At 41.3% G+C, this 21,289-nt stretch overlaps 1 protein-coding gene and 1 long non-coding RNA gene across 6 annotated transcripts in view; one reads left to right on the forward strand and one right to left on the reverse strand.

The window, feature by feature from the left end:
• The window catches only part of LOC134357983 (catenin delta-2-like), a 1,288,623-nt gene extending 1,277,251 nt beyond the window's left edge, over window positions 1-11,372 (reverse strand). For 4 of the 5 annotated variants that reach the window (XM_063069822.1, XM_063069826.1, XM_063069821.1 and 1 more), the window contains exon 1: window positions 11,182-11,325. The gene's annotated coding sequence lies outside the window, so the exon portion shown is untranslated. Of the gene's footprint in view, window positions 1-11,181 lie in introns of all 5 variants that reach the window. The other variant, XM_063069823.1, reaches the window with a different exon arrangement.
• Window positions 11,373-11,472: 100 nt separating this feature from the next.
• LOC134357985 (uncharacterized) lies at window positions 11,473-19,583 on the forward strand. The gene is made up of 3 exons (XR_010020768.1): window positions 11,473-12,196; window positions 13,427-13,567; window positions 18,794-19,583. It is a non-coding gene; the product is annotated as an uncharacterized LOC134357985 (long non-coding RNA).
• The last annotated feature ends 1,706 nt before the right edge of the window (window positions 19,584-21,289 follow it).

Genomic DNA, 21,289 nt, shown 5'->3' on the forward strand with positions numbered 1-21,289 from the left:
TAATAAGAATCAAAAGCTATCAATTGGATGGAAGTTGTATTAGTCTAGATAGAGTTTACAAAGAATAGGTAAATGCCAAAGACAGGAAAGAGAAAAATTAACTGAGTGACTTAAATATGTATGTTATTTTGTTGTTATTCTGTTCAGATTTATGTCAAATATTTTGTAAACCTACATAAACTGTGCTATGTGTGCATTCAGCGTGTACATATTTTTGTCACAAGAAAAAAAGTTTGCACAAAATAAGATTTTTGCGCACACTGACTACTAAAAATTAGAGGGAACATTGGTTCTTGACAGGGAAGATATTTCAACTTCCGGGATACTGTTGCCTCCATAGGGCAGAGATGAGGCACTTCTTTCCCCCATCAAGAGTGTTAGGATTCTTTGGAACTCACTTCCTAAAACAACAGTGGAAGCAGAGTTCTTGAACATCTTTTAAGGCAGAAATGTTACCACGGTTGACAGGAATCTGGAGTTGAAGTTACAATCAAATCATCCATGACCTTATTAAATGGCAGACAGTATTAAGGAGTTGAATCAACTACTGTTACTCTAATTCATATGCACTATTGGCTATGAAAAATTATGAACAAGATAATGTTCGTATTTCATATGCTGCCGTTGGCTGTAAAGTGGCCCATTGTGATCATATGTTCTGAATTTACTTGACTGCCCGTAAGCATAGTCACATTCAAATCTTACTACAGCCATTTCCTGTCAACTATAACCTGTTGTTCCCATGAGTATCCGTGACCACTTTTTTGGTGCACCTGCTCATTAATGCAAATATCTAATCAGCCAATCATATGGCAACAACTTAATTCATAAAAGCATGCAGACATGGTCAAGAGGTTCAGTTGCTGTTTAGAACAATCATTAGAATGGGGAAGAAAATGTGATCAAGTGACTTTGGCCATGGACTGATAATTGGTGCTAGACCAGCTAGCTTGAGTATCTCAGAAACTGCTGGTCTCCTGGAATTTTCACACATAACAGTCTCTATAGTTTACAGAGAATGGTGTGAACAACAAAAAAAAACATCCAGAGCGTCACAGTTCTGCAAGCAAAAATGCCTTTCTAATGAGAGAGATCAGAGGAGAATGGCCGGACTGGTTCAAGCAGACAGGAAAGGGACAGCAACTCAAATAACCACACTACAACAGTGCTGTGCAGATGAGCGTCTCTGAATGCACAACACATGAAACCTTGAAGTGGATGGACTACAGAAGCAGAAGACCACAAACATATACACGTGAGTTACCTAATAAAGTGGCCACTAAGTGCCACTTTAATTATAGGTATACTGACAGATCTAAAATACAAGAGCATTACAGCACTGAGTTAAGTAAAATTAGATTCAGTTCAGATTTCTCCCTTTTCATAAAAATACTATTGATTCTGCCTCTTTCTTCTCCTATCTGTAGCACAGTCACTTCTCTTTTACAGCCTAGGATTTTATAGCTTTTCCATCCTGCATCTATGGTCTCCAATTTGCAAAACTGACAAGACGCAGCTTAACTGGAAATCCCAAAGCTACAATCAGTGATTCAGTTCTGTGGCACAGGTTGCCGTTCTATGGCTTTCCCTAATGGAATAAATACAGGAAATCACTTGAATGACAGTGATTTAAGATGTTTATAAGCTGGTTTCACTAACTGTGGTGCAGAACTTTTCTTTGCAGGGACAGAAGACTAGTAATTCAAAACACCGTTTAGAACTACTCAAGTGAACAGGGAAGTCTCCAATTTACTCATTCTGTGCTCTCTTGCCAGATTCCTCATGGAGGCCAGTGGCAAAGCACCAACCTCCTGAAGTTTCCTAGCTGTGGCACTGGAAATGGAATGCTGATCTGAACCACAGTAGACTTGGTGCAGGTTCAATAATTTCACTCATTTCAGTGGACAATGATAGGTCCAAAGCAGGCAACTTCTCAGCTCAGTTATTATTTTCCATCCCAAACTAATTGAACTGATCCAGTTAACAAATGTAATCAATTGTTTTAAATGCTTTAAAATGTTTTAATTGTTATGTTTTAAAAAATTAAAATTAGTTACATTTTTAATAGCATGATTAATTTGTCATTTTTGATTATTTTTAAATGTTTGTAAATTTCTTGGCATTCAGAGATGTTGAGTTCTGACAGCTGGTTCCACCTGGGGGGAGAATAGCTCAACCAGCTGTCAGAGTTCCACAGGGCCTTGTTGATTAAAACTTAGCTTCAGGGTCTTGGCTGGTGCAGTAGAATCCATTTTTGTCCGAAGTCTAAGGTCATCACCAGCCATTGACGACCATATACAAGCCTCAGCCATACGACGAGTAAAACGACAGGAGTTGCCAGGAAGATGTTTCATGACAGAACATTGCCATGAGCTGAACATGTGTTACATATTACAGAATACATGAAAAAAAAATTCATTTTACTGCTAGGCGCTTGAGTTTTTAAATGATGTACTCTCACTTTAGTTATTGATTTGCAAACTGTGTCTTAAAAAATACTAGTTTTAAGTATATACCTTCACAGATAAAGTATATTCCCTCACTGATATTTGAAAGGGAAATATTATTATCTTATACGAGCAACACACGTCAAAGTTGCTGGTGAACGTAGCAGGCCAGGCAGCATCTCTAGGAAGAGGTACAGTCCCTCTTCGTAGAGATGCTGCCTGGCCTGCTGCGTTCACCAGCAACTTTGATGTGTGTTGCTTGAATTTCCAGCATCTGCAGAATTGCTGTTGTTTGCGTTATCTTATTCAATCCACTTTCAACCTTAACCAGATTCATTTATCAAATGTACATCGAAACACGGTGGAATGCATCATTTGCGTTAACAGCCAACACAACGTAAGAAAGTGCTGGGGAAGTCTGCAAGTGTTGCCACACATACCGGCACCAAATATACACCCATCTTTATTTTGTGCCTAATAATTTAACAATTGAACATATTTTCTCTTGCACTCCTGGTTATCTGAGATTTTTTTCAATATGATTGGATACACTTGATGACATCTCTACTGCTGACTAATAGGAATCTGACAGCAGAGTTTTGGAAATGAGGAAGTTTTCCCTAAAGGGTACTACTTCAGAATCAGATTTATCATCACCAGCATGTGATGTGAAATTTGTTAACTTAGCAGCAGCAGTTCAATGCAATACATAATCTAGCCCAGAAAAAAAAATAATAGATAGACAAGTAAATCAATTACGTATATTGAATAGATTAAAAAATTTGCAGAAACAGAAATACTGTATATTAAAAAAAAGTGAGGTAGTGTTCATGGGATCAATGTCCATTTATGAATTCGATGGCAGAGAGGAAGAAGCCATTCCTGAATCACTGAGTATGTGCCTTCAGGCTTCTGTACCTCCTACCTGATGCTAACAGTGAGAAAAGGGCATGCCCTGGGTGCTGGAGGTCCTTAATAATGGACGCTACCTCCTGTGAGAAGCTATTTTGAGGTCAAAAGTGGTACTGCTGGTATTAAGCAGTGGTACTGGCTGTCAATCCTGGACTGCCTCTCTGTCTCATCGCACTCAGCTCCCCCGCCCCCCCACAATCTAGCACTTGTTCTGTCAGTAATTTTCACTTTTCCTCTTTTCTTCCACTCATTTACAGATTTTTCTCCACAAAATCATAACTCTTTCTCTCTCCCCACTAATCCTTCTTTCCCATGTCTTTCCTCTGTGACAACATACACATCGCATTCACAAATACAACATCCCTCCCTCTATAAAATGGGTTGACAACTCCCATTAGTTACCTGAAACACATGCCCTCATTAGTTCATTCATTCACATTGGACAAATAAAATTGAAATACTTACTTTTCACTTTGCATGGAAGGGAAGCTTTCAAAGACAAGGTTGATATCACGAGACATACCCGATAAAGTTTAAGGGAATGGGGGATTCTCAGATCCCTGTAAACAATGAATTAAGTACTGACTATGTCTGTGACTGCAGTGTGTTTGAATAAAGTCTCACAGCTGCTTTCTTTGGAGCAAGATAAAGGTTAAAGTTCGCCCAGATCCACATAAGATGTCTCTGGGCTTTTCACACCTTTTAAATTTGACAAAAAGCAGTACCTGATGGAAATTAGACAGAACATTCCTTTTTATTTAAAGCATAAATTTGATGGATGTTCTTATCTTTGTAATTAAGTTGTGGCTCCAGAAAACCAGGTAGGACATTTTTTTCTTTAATTAAGGTGGCTGGAGTATCGAACAAATTGATTGTACTTTTGTATCAATAGTCCATTGACTTGGCCGGAATGGCTATCAAACAGATTGTTCTTTTGTATCAGTGGCCTTATAACTTCAGACAATTCTGACATCAGGCAGTGAATTTGTAGAACCACCGGGGAAATGAGAAAGGTTCTCTCCCTGATGTCAGGTCCAAGTTCACTCGCCGGCTGAGCTCGAAGAAATAAACGGGTGAAGAGATAAGTAACGATCTTTTTGTGCTGTCGTTATTTGATCCAGCAAAGTAACATTTACAAAACAAGAATAAACTCAATCTAGATCACGGGTACCCAATCTTTTTTATGCCATGGACCAAGAACATTAAGCAACCCCTGCTCTAAAAGCAATGCTTAAACTTCACGTAATATGACATTCTATTTGGAATCCTTGCTCCAAATTCAATGCTTTCAGCTTCATGAAATACTACATTCTATTCCCCGTCGCTCAGTGCTCCCTGAGGTAACAGATTTTTGCACTGAAATAAGGTAGGGTTAATGATGCTTGCAGTTACCAAAATGATGCTTGCAGTTACCAATATGTATTTCATCCAGCAAGAAATATATGCCAGATGAATTCCAAATCAGCAGCCTCTATGACTCAGTTTCTATACCATTGATGCCTCTTCACTATTCATTTCTCAGAAAATAAAGAATAAAGGAAGTTTACATAGGGGAACATGGCAGACTCCAACAAAATTTGAGCCATTAGAGTCTGCCTCTGGTATTACACATCTAAAATGCAACAGAGGAAACTTTCACATTTAAAAACTGTAAACTTTCCTATAAAATTATTTTCCTTTTCACAGGAACCATCTGGTTCTTCGCCACTCCACTGTGTTCCTAATTTACAATTAGTGATGCAAACAAGTCTCTCTGCAAATCTATGCAACACAGAAACAGGCCCTTTGGCCCATCTAGTCTGTGCTGAACCATTTAAACTGCTTAGTCCCATCAGCCTACACCCAGACCATAGCCATCCATATCCCTACCCAAACTTCTCTGAAAAGTTGAAATCGAGCTCGCCTCCACCACTTGTACTGCAGCTCATTCCACAATCTCACAACCCTCTGAGTGAAGTTTCCCCTCAAGCTTTTCACCCTTCACTCTACACCCATCTTTTGTTGTAGTCCCACCCAACCTCAGTAGAAAAAAATGCTTGCATTTACCCCAACTATAGCATCTATCAAATTCCCCTCAATCTTCTATGTACCAAGGAATAAAGTCCTAACCTATTCAATCTTTCCCATAATTCAGGTCCTCCATTACCAGAAACATCCTAGTAAATTTTCTCTGTACTCTTTCAATCGTATTTGCATCTTTCCGATAGGCAGGAGACCATAACTGCACATAATACTCCAAATTAGGCATCAAGAACATTACATATAATTCCAACATAACATCCTATCTCCTGTACTTAGTACTTTGATTTGTGAAGGCTAATGAGCCAAAAGCTTTCTTTACGACTCTATCTACCTGTGCTGTCACTTTCTGAACCTGTATTGTCTGATCCCTTTGTTCTACTGCACTCCTCTGTGCCCTACCATTCACTGTGTTAAGAGCTACCCCGGTCAGTCCTATTGAAGTGCAATATCTCACACCTGTCTGCGTTAAGTTCCACCTGCCATTTCCACCAGCCCATTCCCCATCTAGTCCAGATCCCACTGCAAGTGCAGATAGTCTTTCTCCCAGCATTCCACTAGTCACAGGCCTCCAGTCAGAGAGGCAACCATCTACTACCATTCTCTGGCTTCTCACACAAAGCCAATGTCTAATCCAATTTACTATCTCATCGTGAATGAGAAGTGACTGAACCTTCCTGACCAACCTCACATGCAGGACCTTGTCAAATGTCTTGATAAAGTCCATGTAGACAACATCCATCACCTTGTCTTCATCAACTTTCCTGGTAACATCCTTGAAAAACTCTCTAATATTGGTTAGACAAGACCTACCATGCACAAAATCATGCTGACTATCCCTAATTAATCCCCGCCTATCCAAATACGCTTATATCCAGTCCCTGAGCGTACCTTCCAATAACTTTCCCACTACTGATATCAGGCTCACCAGCCTATAATTTCCTGGTTTATTTTTACAGCCTAAACTGTAGAACATTAGCTATCCTCCAATGCTCTGGTACCTCACTAGATGTTAATGATGATTTAAATATGTCTTCAATTTCTGCACTTGCCTCCCACAAGGTCCAAGGGAAATAATTAGGCACTGGAGAACTATCCACCCTAGTTTGCCTCAAAATAGCAAATACCTCCTCCTCTGTAATCTGCACAGGGTCCACGACATAGCAGCTGCTTGTCCTCACTTCTAAAGACCGTGTCAACTTCCTGAGGTGCAAAAAAAATCCATTTAAGATCTCCCTCATTTCTTTTGCCTCCATGCATAGGTTACCATTTTGATTTTCCAGAGACCAATTTTGTCCCTTGCAATCCTTTTGCTCTTAACATAGTTTAGGATTTCCTTCACCTTGTCTGCTAGGGTAACCTCACACCTTCCTTTTAGCCCTCCTGATTTCTCTAAATGTTCTCTTGCATTTCTTATACTCCACAAGTACCTCATTTCGTCCCATCTACCTACACATCCCTATGCGCCTCCTTTTTTTTTCTCTTAACCAGGGCTTCAATATCTCTTGAAAACCAAGGTTCCCTAAACCTGTTATCTTTACCTTTTATTCTGACAGGTGCACATACAAGTTTTGTATTGTCAAAATAATTTGCATATGCAAATTTCTTGCCAATTCAAAAAAAAGTCCCATGCTGCTGTACAACTACGAAACGACTAAATCTGTAGTCCTTGTTGTAGGAAATCCAACAACCAATTTGCACACATTTCCTACAAGCCAATGTAGAAATGGTCAAATAGTCTAAGAATTTTCAGAGAAATAAATATTGACTGATATGCTGCAGATAACTGGCCTATCAGGAACTTCCAAAGAGCAGAAAGAAACTTAGTTTTCAACATCTCATCCAAAGCACTGCTACCCCAAATGCAGGATTCCCTAAAAGACAGGACAACTACATGGCCTATTTAGCCGAGGTATTCTTTAGAGTCAGAAATTACAACTTTGTGAGATATTCAATTTTAACAATCAAATGAAGGCCTTCGTGTGGCTCCCTCAGCCGCACCAAAGCACTAAAGCCAATGCAAGTACTTTCCTCTGGCAAATTTCCTGAGCCATATCTGATCTAGATACAAACTTCACTTTCATCACCACAGCCGTGCCCATCTCTGTTCCTTTTAACTCTCACCAAATTACTGTGAATGGTTTGCAACTCCCAGTTATTTTTTTTTTGAATAAACTCCATATCAGATCACTGGTCGCATTCAATCCCACTCTTGCCTGCCCAATAATACCAAACCTTACAGATGTAATTGATTCCTTTTCCTTCATTCCATTGATGTCATCCACAGCCTCTCCCATGGTGTCACTTTAATGACCCACGTTTATGATTTATCCTGAGCCAATCGTTTGTTCTGCGGGTTTTCAACTTCTGTGGATATGCTCCATCCCTCCCATTTATCCCTCTTTAATCAGTAGGAGAAAATTCTGTCATCCGCATCTCCTCCTGAACCATACAGCTTACTGCATTTATATAGTTTATATTCATCCAAGGTTTTAGTCACCTCTCTAAACTTTCATCCCAAAAGGAACAAAATAGGAATGTTATTAGTGTCTGTTAAATCACAATTTCCCTTATGTTTCCAAAGCAAAATTAAACATGGTTCTAGGACCAAAATATTGGGGCCAGCTGTATCTCCAATTCTTATACTAACCAAATCCAACGCCAGAGCAAGTAGACATGAGCAGAAATTGTGTTGGGACCAAAAGAAATGAGCAGGAGTCAACATAAAGCTGTAGCAGAAGCATTGCTACTCTGGAGAGCCAATACTTGGGAGAAAGGTACTTGAGTCACCATGGTAGTGTAGCAGTTAACATGATGCTATTATAGCTTGGGGCATCAGAGTTCAGAGTTCAGTCCCAGCATCCTCTGTATGTCCTCCCCATGGCAGGCATGGGGTTTCTCTGGGTCCTGCTGTTTCCTTCCACGGTCCAAAGATGTATCAGATAGGTTAATTTGTCCTTGTAAATTGTCCCATGATCAGGTTAGGACTAAATCAGAGTTGCCAAGAGTGTGGAGTGGTGCGGCTTGAAGGGCTGGAAGGGCCTATTCTGCACTTTATCTCGAAATAAACAAACCAGGGCTGGAAAAGCAGTAGAGTTTTTGAGGGGCTCAGGTGGACACAAGCTACTGATGGCTTATGTGATCTTTAAAGAGGAGTTATCCAAGTCAAGAATGGAGCAATCATTGCTATGAGTGTACAGACAGAAGCCATCATGAGAGAAATCTTTAGTTCAAAGGAAAAAGTTACAGGTTTTTCAGATACTATATTAGTAACCAACTGGACCAACAATCCCAAAAGACAATTATAACAAACAAGTAAATAAATATTCTGTGAATTGCCAAAAGTTGCTGTAATGTGGTTGTCATAATTTATAGACAATAACTGACATAAATTGTTGAAACCACACTTTGACTCTGCACCATTAGCTATTGTACAAACAAAATGTTTCCAACAAGTTGTTTGTATTTTAGTAATACAAAGGTACTTCTTTCCAACAGTTAAATCTTTTTCAAACAAAAGGAAATGCTGGAAGAATTCAACCAGTCAAGCAACATCTGCGGAAAGAAAAGCAGTCATGTTTCAGATTGAGCTTCCTTCAGTCTTTTTCTCGTTTAAAAGTACTGTTTGTTAGGTGATGATAATGAAACAATGTAATTTCTTCTGAGGACAATTAAAAAAATAGGGTAGATCCTAATCTTTAGCAGTTCTGCCAAAGTTGCAGGTGAAGAAATAATTGGAAAAGAGAGACACACAACCCTCAAAAGGCCTTTCCAAGAAGGTGCAACTCTGTGTCTGAAAGCCTGGAAGAAGGACGGCCTGAAGCTTGTGTTCATGAGCGCTAGATTACAGAAAATATTAGTCTTCCATCCTGATCTCCAAGCTAGTCAGGTTGAGCAGCAGCTGAACCACAGCCAGCAGGTAAACTGGAGGGTTTAACCTGCAATCGTCCCAAGTTAATAAACACAAGTCAGGAAGACAGGAGAGGTGCAATAACATAGGAATGCCAAAGGCATTTATAGAGAGAAAAATAAAAATTAGCTAAGATCCCCTGGTGTTCATGCCTCCAACAGGTTAATGGCTTGCAGACAATTATGGTTTGGCCTCATCAGATACACAATCATCAGGTCGTCAGTACAATTTCATCCAAGAGGGAATGTAGAAAATGAAGTCATTAATCTGATTTCCATTGTTTGGAATCTAATTGGTTTGGTAATAGATTTTCAGTCCACCAGACAATGAATTAATTTCAACCTGCTACATGTTATTATATGCCAGATAAAAGTAAATGCAGGAACAGGCCTTGGCACGTTGACTCAGTAGTGAATTAAATGACAAGTTTAAACATTCAACCTTCTTCATAGAGGAGCAAATTGAGCTGAAGATACAGAGATATGCTAAGGAAAGTCAGCGTGTTCATGAATTTTGAGCAGTAGCAAATGACATGTCCCAGTCGCCTTCAATTGCCCCCAGATCCCACTCCACTCAGGGCAGCTTTATGCATCGTTGTTACTTCGAACCAAAATGCAGCCACGGTCAAGTTGGCGGACCTCTACCTAGTCGACTACTCTGCCAATTAATGCTATAAACTCACAGTATCTGCTGCATCCCCTTTGTTTTGGGGAAATCAAGCTCGAGACGTGGGTGAAACCTCATCCCTGCTCGTCTGATTCACGCCTTAATTCAGCTCCTGAAGGCTGAGATGTTTCAGCTTTGAACAAACCAGGTTCTCCCTCGTAAACGAATGTTGCAAGATACTTTATTAGATTAACCAGTCCCGACTTTCCCTTTTATTATTTCTGTTGGACCCACGCACTGGTAGACAAGATCGATAACCAGCTCAGCGAGGAAGGAGGGAGGGGTTAAACCAAGTCTCCTAACTCCCGACGCAGAGCAGTGCCTAAAACCGCGAAACAATATTCATTTATGTAACTGCTATTATACGCTGGAGCTTCAGTAATAGCGTCGCACCCAAATGATGGCGAATTTAAAACAGCAACATCATAACTTAACTGGCAATTCCGGTTGCCGATATCAAGATACGAGAACTTAAGTAAACGATTTTTTTTAAAAAAGGGTCTGTTTCACATTTTCATGCACTCATTAAATTAAAACGGCAACCTAGAGTGCAAATGCAACCTGATACATTTTGATCCCTTCTTCAATGTTAACAGCTTTCTTGCAACTAAGATGCACAATGTAACGCCTCCATCCCACCTTAGAGTCGCCTCCGGTCCCCTTCCTCCGCCGGCTGCGCACACATCGATGCAAGACGTCAGCGACATGAAGGAGCCGCATGATTAAAACAAAAGTATGATGCATCCCCCTTTTTCGTGTATAAAACTAAGGTTCACCACTACCAACACAGTGAAGTGGTGTCTAGATACGACGTTACAGCAGTCCTATACGACAATGGAGACACGGAGCTGGGTTGACGGGAGTCAGAACAGAGCCATTAAATATACATCAAAATATCACATTTCCATTAGCGCTAGAGATCAGTGGCAAGGCTAAAATTGATTTCAGGCATCTTTTGTTTGAATATTAAAAACATTAATTGCACTTGCAGGCACACATTTTTGTTAAACACCCCATCCCTTTCACCACCACTCTAAATCCCACCCCACCCCCAATTGCAGGAGGACACACCATTTCACTATTTGAAACGTAGATATAATCTATACAATGACTAAGAAAGCGGTTACTGTCTCTTGGTAACGGAACGGCGCTCCTTTAACTAATTTAAAACCACCTTAAACTAATAGTCTTGCACGAGAAAAAAATGCCATTTTCGTTGAGACTTACCGAGTCCGTGCGCTTCCAGGTAATGTCAGATGGGGTGTGGGGAAAGCCGTCTCTCTTTCTCTGTCGCTCTTTAAAAGAGGGAGAAAAAAAATTCCTAGAGGTGTACTGGCATCATCCTATCAGGGAAAAGCTGAGAGGACCAGAGCAGCATCAGCATCCGCCAAGACAGTGCAGGAAGAGCTCAGCTCCGCCGCGCAACAGCCGAGCTGCTCCCTAGTCTCCTCCCTACCCTTCCCCCGTCCTCGTCTCCGTCTCTCGCGCTAGCTCCGGAATGGAAGCGCGAGAACTGTCGGGAATCTCTCTCCGTCTCCCTGCGCAAACGCGGTATCTCCCGAAACAGTCCCAGCCCCTCTCCGACACGCTCGAGAGTGGCCAAGGCCCAAAGCAGCCAATCGTAGTCATCAGCAAGTGAGCGTGGTGGTGGCTGGCAAGACAACTCACCGCAGTTACCACCAAACTCAATGGATTCCCCCTCCCTCCGACGAGGATAGTCAACAGTTAAGTCCCTTCCCTCTCAGTTCTTCCTCATCTCCTACCAAACCTTCAAAAGGTCTTTGGTGGAATGTACGCTAATTTCTGGCGAGCTTTACCTGCAACTCTGAGACTCGGGATTGAACGGCATCCCTTTAATGTGTTTGACCTACTCAGTGAATGACTTAAGTGGGGCGGTCATCGGAGGGCTTTAACGAGAGGGCGAAACCCAAAGTAGGCAAGATTAGTGTGAGGTCGCAAGGGACTGCTGGTGCTAGAACCTGGGGCAACGCAGCAAACCCTGGACGACTGACCTGCTGAGTTCCGCCAATGTTTTGTAAGATTTGATGGCTGGGGTTTAAGGTGAAGAGCTCAAGGAATTGATGAGATAGCTGAAAACTTGCTCACTGTGTCATGGGTGAAAAAATGATATTATAATTACAGAGACTACGCCTGATCTTCAATTCAGCAAGCTACTTTTTTTTTATTTCGGTGCCGTTGAATCTCCTAAGAATGAACACCATCTTGCTGATGTCCATATCAGGTATAAACAACTTGCTCTGTTTGCTATTGTAGCTATCGTTATTTACAATAGTTTGGATTCTGTTATTGTTGTTGATAGAAGCTACAGAAATGCAAAATAGTGATCAAAACTGGAGTCTAGATGAAACAACTCTGCAATTCAAATGCACGTTCACCATTGGAAAAATTATTAAAGTCAATCTAAAATTATTGAGCGTGCTATATGTGTCTGTAAAAAGAAGTTAAACTGATAAGTTAAAATGTGGCTACATCAGATTCTAATTTTAGCTCTATTTAAATTAGGAGCAGCAAGAACCTACAGCATCTCCAGTATGTTCACTGAGATCACAGTTGTCGCATCATAATTGCAGCCACCTAATATTTGCTCCATGCTGTTGATATCCTTGGATAGCAACAATTATTGATGTTAAGATTTAAAATTAATAATTCAGCTGGTATGCTATTGTAATGTTTTCCAAATGTTTACCAGCATTTACATCAGGGGTTCCCAACCTTTTTTTTATGCCATGGACCCCTACCACTAACTGAGGGGTCTGTGGACCCGGGATTGGGAACCCCTGACTTGCATGAAAAAAATGTTTCATAGCTGACCGGTGAAAAGGCTAGCTCTGATTTTAAGGTTATGACCCCTTGTCCTTGTCCACAAATGTGGGCTGATAGGTTAATTGGCCACCTTAAATTACCTCAAGGGTGTAGAATCTAGGAAATTGATGGGAGTGTGGAGAAAGTAAAATAGGTTGAGATGGGATTAGTGTAAAATGAGTCACTGATGTGGCTGAGGACCAAAATGTCTGTTCTCATGCTGTTACTGGGACTCCCTTCCCAGTGGAAAATGTTTCTGCATATGTCTTGTCTATTCATTTCATACCTTAGAAAACAGTCAAGTCACTCCTTCGTCAACATTCATTATAACACAAAATTAATTTATGTAATCCTATAATCTAATCCTAGCATCAATCATTAAGGACCCTTGCCATCTGGGACATGCCCACTTCTCTTTACTACCATCATGGAGGATGTACAGGACCCTAAAGACTCTCAATTATTTAGGAATAACTTATTCCCCTTCTGAATGGTCCATGAACACTGCCTGGTTATTCCCTTCTTTTTTTGCATTATTTATTTATTTTTTAGCTCATGGGTTTTTGTGACTTTGCAATATACTGCTGCCATACAACAAGAAATTTCATGTCATTGGTCTGTGATAATAAATCTGTTTTTTTTTAATCAGGTGATAAATCACAAGTAAAATAGATTCTGCAGGTGTTGGAAGCACACATAATTCTGAAGGAACCCAGCAGGTCGGGCAACATCTGTGGAGAGGAATGAACAGTCAAGGTTTTGAGCCAAGACCTGCCATCTGGACTGGAAAGTAAGGGGACATGAGCCAGAATAAGAAGGTGGGGGGGGGGTGGAGGAGAAGGGGTACATGCTGGCAGGAGAAATGTGAAGCCAGGTGAGGGATAAAGTAGGTGGGTGGGAGTGGAGGAGATTAAGTAAGAAGCTGGGAGGTGAAAGGTGGAAAAGGTCAAGGGCTGCAGGAAAAAAGAATCTGATAGAAGTTCAATTTTATTGTCATTCAATCATACACATGTATATAGCTAAATGAAACAATGTTCCTCAGGGACCAAGGAGCAAATCACAATACATATATCACATCAAATAATAATAACACAATAATATTAACAGATTTAAAAGTGTATTTTATAGATGTGATAGATAGGCAATCGTTAGCCTTGGAAGGTTTCCAGGGCGCAGGCCTTGGAAAGGTTGTATGGAAGACTGGCAGTTGCCCATGCTGCAAGTCTCCCCTCTCCACACCACCGATGTTGTCCAAAGGAAGGGCACTAGGGCTGATACAGATTGGCACCGGTGTTGTTGCAGAGCAGTGTGTGGTTAAGTGCCTTGCTCAAGGACACAACACGTTGCCTCAGCTGAGGCTCGAACTAGCGACCTTCAGATCACTAGACTGACGCTTTAACCACTTGGCCACATGTCAAGACCCTATAGATGTACAGGTTGACATACCGTGAATATATGATGAAGTTAAATATACAGCAGTATTACTGTTACTGGTGCCATCATAAATAGTATGTATTGGGAGGTAGCCGGGTATTCAAAGGTCTCAGCCTGTTACCCAGCCTAAGATTCCTTGTTCTTACACTGCAATACCTTCTGCCTTACAGTAGGAGGTCAAAGAGATCATAGTTCGGATGGGAGTAGTCCTTGACAATACTGAAGGCTCTGCGAATGTAATGCTTCTGGTGTATGTCATGGATCGGGTTGAGTGTAAGAGACCCTGATGATTTTCTCAGCAGTCCTCACAATCCAATGCAGTGTCATGCAGTTAGATTCCTGGATATTCCCATATCAGATGGTGATAGTGGTTTAGTGTTACACTCTCAATAGTACTCTAGTAGGAAGTGGTTAGAAAGGGAGTGGGGAGCCTCATTTGCCTCAAGCTCCTCAGGTAGTAGAGACACTGTTGTGTTTCCTTGACTAAAGAGGAGGTGTTGAGAGACCAGCTGAGATCATCCATGATATGCACTCTAAGAAACTTGGTGCTATTGAATCTCCCATGAGTAGCCATTGATGTGCAGGTTAGCCATAATAATCTCTTTGGTCTTGTCCATTTTGAGACTTGGGCTGTTATGTTTGCAGCAATCCATAAGCCACAGTCCACAAGATGAGGGTTGACAATGGGAGAAGGGGAAGGAGGAAGGACACCAGAGAGAGGTTATAGAAGGTGTAAGAGGGAAGCCAGAATGGGGAATGAAAACAGAGGGAAGGGGAGAAATTACTGGAAGTTAGAGAAATGAATGTTCATGCTGTCAGGTTGGAGACTACCCAGGCAGAATATGAAGTGTTGCTCCTCCAACCTGTGTGTGGCCTCATCGTGGCAGTAGAGGAGGCCATGGACTGACATGTTAGAAATAATAACATGGAAGATTAGGTTAAAGGAAGAAAATACTAACCATTAATTATTAAGGATGTGGTATCAGGCACTTGAATTATCAGATAGATAGATACTTTATTAATCCCAAAGGAAATTACAGTGTCATAGTAGCACAGATATACAAATATTAGAAGAGAAGTAATAAAGAATAAAAAATGTAACTTCAAATAGTCTAACAGGAGCGGGTCAGCATTTCTCCAGCTGTAGGTTGAATCATAGAGCCTAATGGCTGAGGGTAAGAATGACTTCATATAGCACTCTTTTGAGCAGTGCTCCTCTGTTCAGCCAAGGTGGCATGCAAAAAGGTAAGAAACATTATCCAGAATTGCCAAAATTTTCCATAGGGTCCTTTGTTCTACCATAGCTCCAGTGTTCCACTTTGACTCTTATAACAGAGCCAGCCTTTCTAATCAGCTTTTAGAATCTGTTGGCATCACCCATCTTGATGCCATTCCCCCAGCACACCACTGTGAGGAAGATTGTACTGACAACAACAGACTGGTAGAACATGTGAGGGAGAGGCCTGCGTACTCAGAAGGACCTCAGTCTCCTTAGGAAGTAGAGGCGATTCTGGCCCTTCTTGTACACGGCCTCTGTGTTGGTGCTCCACTCAAGTCTGTCATCTTGGTGCACCCCCAGGTATTTGTGGGTCCTCACCACATGCACGTCCACACCATGAGTAGTAACAAGGAGCAATGCAGGCTTAGTCTTCCTAAAGTCCGTCACTATCTTAACAGATTTTTAAGAAAGGGGAATCATGTTTGACAACTCTGTTTTAATTGAGGATGTAACGTCCTCAAATCTGACCTACTGAAATGAACCAGTTTACACTTATCTGGGTTGAAGTCCATCTGCCACTTCACAGCCCAGTTCTTCATCCTATCGATGTCCCGCTGTAATCTCTGACAACCCTCCAGGCTATCCACAACACCCCCAACCTCTGTATCATCAGCAAACTTACTAACGCACCCTTCTACTTTATCCAGGTCATTTATAAAAATCACAAAAAGAAGGGAGTCCCAGAACAGATCCCTGCAGGATGCCACTGTTCACCGACGTCCATGCAGAATACGAACCATCTACAACCACCCTTTACCTTCTGTGGGCAAGCCAATTCTGGATCCACAAAGCAAGGTCTCCTTGGATCCCATGCCTCTTTACTTTCTGAAAGAGCCTTGCATGGAGAACCTTATCAAATGCCTTACTGAAGATCATATACACTACATCCACTGCTGTACCTTCATCAATGTGTTTAGTCACATCCTCAACGAATTCAATCAGGCTCGTAAGGCATGACCTGCCCTTGCCAAAGCCATGCTGACTATCCCTAGTCAGATTATGTCTCTCCAAATACTCATAAATCCTGCCTCTCAGATCTTCTCCAATAACTTGCCCACCACTGAAGTCAGACTCACTGGTCTATAATTTCCTGGGTTATCTCTACTCCCTTTCTTGAACAAGGGAACAGCATTTGCAAACCTCCAATCCTGGTATTTCTCCCGTCTCTTAATGATGCAAAGATCATCGCAAAAGGCTCAGCAATCTTCTCCCTCGCTTCCCACAGTAGCCTGGGGTGTATCTCATCCGGTCCTGGTGACTTATCTAACTTAATGTTTTTCAAAAGCTCCAACACATCCTCTTTCCTAATATCTATATGCTGAAGCATTTCAGTCCACTGTAAGTTATCTCCACAATTGCCAAGGTCATTTTCCCTGATGAATACTGAAGCAAAGTATTCATTAAATACCTCTGCTACCTCATTAAGTACCTCCGCTATAAGGGGTCATTTTTGCAGAGGGCCAGGATTGTGGGCTGGTGGACTCTATAAATTTACATCTACACTTAGGGTCACTTTATTAGCTATCTCCTGTACCTAACAAAGTGGGCCTGAGTGCATGTTCATGGTCTTCTGCTGCTGTATCCCATCAATTTCAAGGTTTGATGTGGTGCGCATTCAAGAAATCTCTTCTGCACACCTCTTTTGTAACACATGGTTATTTGAATTACTGTCGTCTTTCTGTCAGTTCGAACCAGTCTGGCCATTCTCCTGTGACCTCTCTCATTAACAAGGTGTTTTGCCCACTGGACTGCGACTCATTGGATGTCTTTTTTTTCACACCATTCTCTGTAAACTCTAGAGACTGTTGTGTGTGGAAAAGCCCAGATCAGCAGTTTCTGAGACACTCAAACCACCACTGTCTGGCACCAACAATCATTTCATTGTCAAAGTCACTACGATTCAATTTCTTCCCCTTTCTTATGTTTGGTCTGAACAGCACCTAAACCTCTTGACCATGTCTGCATGCTTTTATGCAATGAGTTGCTGCCATATAATTGGTTAATTAGATGTTTGCATTAACAAGCAGGTGTACAGGTATGTCTAATAAAGTGGCTACTGAGTCTATATCAATTATTTCATAGTTACCAGTTAGTTAGCTGATAGTTGTTCATGATAAAGAGATAGGTAGGAAATTAAGTTTTGACCAGGCCTGAAAACCTCCAAGAGGACTACAACCTTGTTGTGGTTTGAAGGCTTGCTTGCCTCAGTGATATAGAGAACTATGCTGGCTGGAGTCAGGACCTTATCCTGTGGCTCTTGGTAGGGTCACTTATACCAAACAGATCAAAGGGTAGAGGCCAAACTAAGAGTGGTTCACTGGTCCTCCAGGTTTGCGAGTTCAGCTCAGAGCTAGCCTCCCTGACTGGTCCACAGAACTGCTTCAGAAATAAAAAACATAGAAATATAGAAAATAGGTGCAGGAGTAGGCCATTCGGCCCTTCGAGCCTGCACTGCCATTCAGTATGATCATGGCTGATCATCCAACTCAGAACCCTGTACCTGCCTTCCCTCCATACCCCCTGACCCCTGTAGCCACAAGGGCCATATCTAACTCCCTCTTAAATATAGCCAATGAACTGGCCTCAACTGTTTCCTGTGGCCGAGAATTCCACAGATTCACCACTCTCTGTGTGAAGAAGTTTTTCCTCATCTCGGTCCTAAAAGGCTTCCCCTTTATCCTCAAACTGTGACCCCTCGTTCTGGGTCCTTATACATCCGTGTACCCTGAGCCATCCCTGGTACATAATAGAAAAGATGACCAAGGACAGACAGAACTGGAGGACCTTCATTGCTGCCCCAAATGCCAGTGGTGTAATGGCTAACTAAGGACAGAAGGTATCTGCAAAGGAACTTGGACAGCTTAAGTGATTGAGGAAAATGGTGAATTACATGGTGTATGACATTATCTCTGTTGTTAGGAAGATTACAAAGCAGCATATCTTTGTGATGCATTTAGTAATATTGATTGGAGTGGATTGATTGCAGAATTGCTTTGATGTAAATTTAGTAAGTATTGGTATTCAAATTGATTGGAGTATCCTCCCATATGGATCACAATGTTAATGAGCAGGCAAAGCAGGCAACTAGAAAGGTTAGTATATCTCCATTTTCATAGTGAAGGGACTGGTGCAGAAGTCTAAAGAAGACATAGATTCCAATTATCTTGGGTTTGGTGAGATTCCAAATACTGCATGTCCTTTCAGACTCTTTACACAGGGAAAAGTATATTTAATATTTGAAGGATGTGACAAAGGTAATTTAGCATAACCTATGTTAACCTATGCATGCAATTTCTCATCCAGGCAGTGTATGATCTGCTTCCATGTCCATCAAACCTACACACATGGGGCAAGGCAGATTCATCTGCGTGCCCACTGTGCTCCAAGTGAGGAACCCTGCAGCACATCCTCAGCGACTGCGGAAGGGACGGTACCGATGGAGGAATGATCAGGTCCTGAAGACCATCGCTGAAGCCATCAGTGCAGGAGTTGAGTGGGCGAAGCGGTCCTGACCCTCCAAGCAGACCATTGCCTTTGTCAGAGCTGGGGAGCAGCCAATACCCACCAAAATAACATCTGCAGGCATCCTGTCCTCTGCAAGTGACTGGCAGCTGTGGCTGGACCTCAAACGGCAGCTGAAGTTTCCCAACCATATCGCAGCCACCAACCTGTGACCAGACATTGTCCTTGTGTCTGAGTCTACTAAGCAAGTAGTGCTGCTGGAGCTGACAGTCCCATGGGAAGATAGCTTGGAAGAGGCCTTTGAAAGGAAGCTCTCCAAGTACGCAGGACTGGTCAGCAACTGTCAGCAGGTTGGATGGAGAGCGAGGTGTCTCCCAATCTCCACAGGATTCGCAGCCCTTTCCTTAGCTAGAGCCTTCAGCAATTTGGGTATCGAGGGAGAGAGGAAGAGGAGAGCCATTTGATGCAGCAGAGAGGGCCTCAAGATGGCAGTGGCTCAAAAGAGGGAAACTATGGAGTCGTAAGTAGCTAGCCACCTGGACAAAAGCTGGGGTCTGATCAGCCCCGGCTGGGTCAATTGGAGGAGCGTGTATGATGTTGAAAGACCCTAAACACCCGATGATTCCAGGAACATCACCGAAGACGTGTCCAGAGGCATCAGTAGATGTATGTACACAGCTCTAGAGTTTCAAAGAATGAGAAATGGTTGTGTTGAAATAAATAAATTCACTGATACTGACGGAATAATTATTGAAAGACTCTTTCTCTTGGCTTAAGAGTTAGAGTTTTAGAATAAGATCAGGATAAATTTATTTTCCAAAGGTTAATGAATTGGTAGAAGTATCTACATCAAAGAACAGATAAAACATAAAATCAAATCTGAGACTAATCGACTTTTTTTAAATAATAAAGGAACCAAATGAGTTGATCAGAAAGTACCAAATTGGAGTTGATATAAAAGTTCAGCAATGATGTAGAATGTTGGACCAGACTCAAAAAGCTCAAAGACTTATTGCAAATGCTTCTTGGCTTGTTCTTAATTTTCACTGCACCTCTTCAAGGGCCACATTATCAAAGTGCAGAGTACATAAGATATTGCTAACTAGGGTTTATGAAGCTACAGTGCTGTTTCATCCCTTTTACATTTCAGCCACTGACTAGTAAGGTGAACATTCAATTAACCTTCTTGATTACTTTTTGCACATGACAACTAAACCCAAGTGAACTGTGTACACAGACCACTCAATTGCTCTGTACATCAAAAGGTTCATGACCAGCAGTACACATGAGCACAGCAAAAAGACAGTTGCCGTCATCAAGATTCGAATGTAGAATATTTTATATTTTAATAGTGCAAATGAAAAATACATGAAAATATATTTTCTGGAAAAGTATTGTTTGGTTAAATATCCTCTACCAGTTTGCCATTAGGTGCAAAATGTTTTATTGGAGAGTTATACTGTTGTGTTCACCTGTCTAGATGGAATGATGTAGAACACCTTTGTTCCATTTACTTTGATCACTGTATTCGGCGTAGGAGGGTCAAGTTTAATATTTAAAAAAACGTACCATGAGGGAATTTGTGCATTAGGTCTCCTAATATAAGGCTGTTGGGAGAATGGCAACTTTCATTCTCCAATACCTAGAAGAGTCAGAACGACAGGCGCATGACCATTTCCTCCTCAATGTTGGCTACAATTATAGCTTGGACTTGCAAAGTTATTCTGTAATTGTCACCTGAACAAAATCCTGAAAGATGATCATGGTAATTCATTGCTAAATGTAGGATGAATAATAAGTGTAGTCCTTGCTGGCAATAACAGCTACCACAAATAAATAAACCACTGATACTGCATGTACTCTCCCACATGGATCCTTTGATCCACTAATGCACTGGCAGCAGTTGAGCCTTTGCATAAACAACATGAATTCAAAACTATACCCATTTCTTACAGACCTATGCTATCAGGCATTCTGACTAAGGAAATGTTCTTCAAGATAAAATTGTAGAAGTTTATTTTTATATAATTGCATGCATCCATTGATAACAATTGATAAATATTAGAAAAATGGCAATGAAGAGCTTCAGGAGAAGTGCTTTATAATTTGACTTTACATTGACTTGAAAAAAAATTCTTCTATTCATATAGAGGTTAACAGAACTATTGAATACGTCCATTGATCTTTGAATAATTGGTAAGCCCAATGATAATATGATGCATTTGGATATGTGTAAAGAGAAGTGAAAGCAACAATAAACATGTAAGAAAGTAGGGTTGAGGTCCAAAAATAAATGTAGATGCTAATACAAGTAGCTTTTCCCTGTATTGCTAAAAT

Source organism: Mobula hypostoma, chromosome 17 (assembly GCF_963921235.1).
Source record: "Mobula hypostoma chromosome 17, sMobHyp1.1, whole genome shotgun sequence".
NCBI classification, from domain to species: Eukaryota; Metazoa; Chordata; class Chondrichthyes; order Myliobatiformes; family Myliobatidae; genus Mobula; species Mobula hypostoma.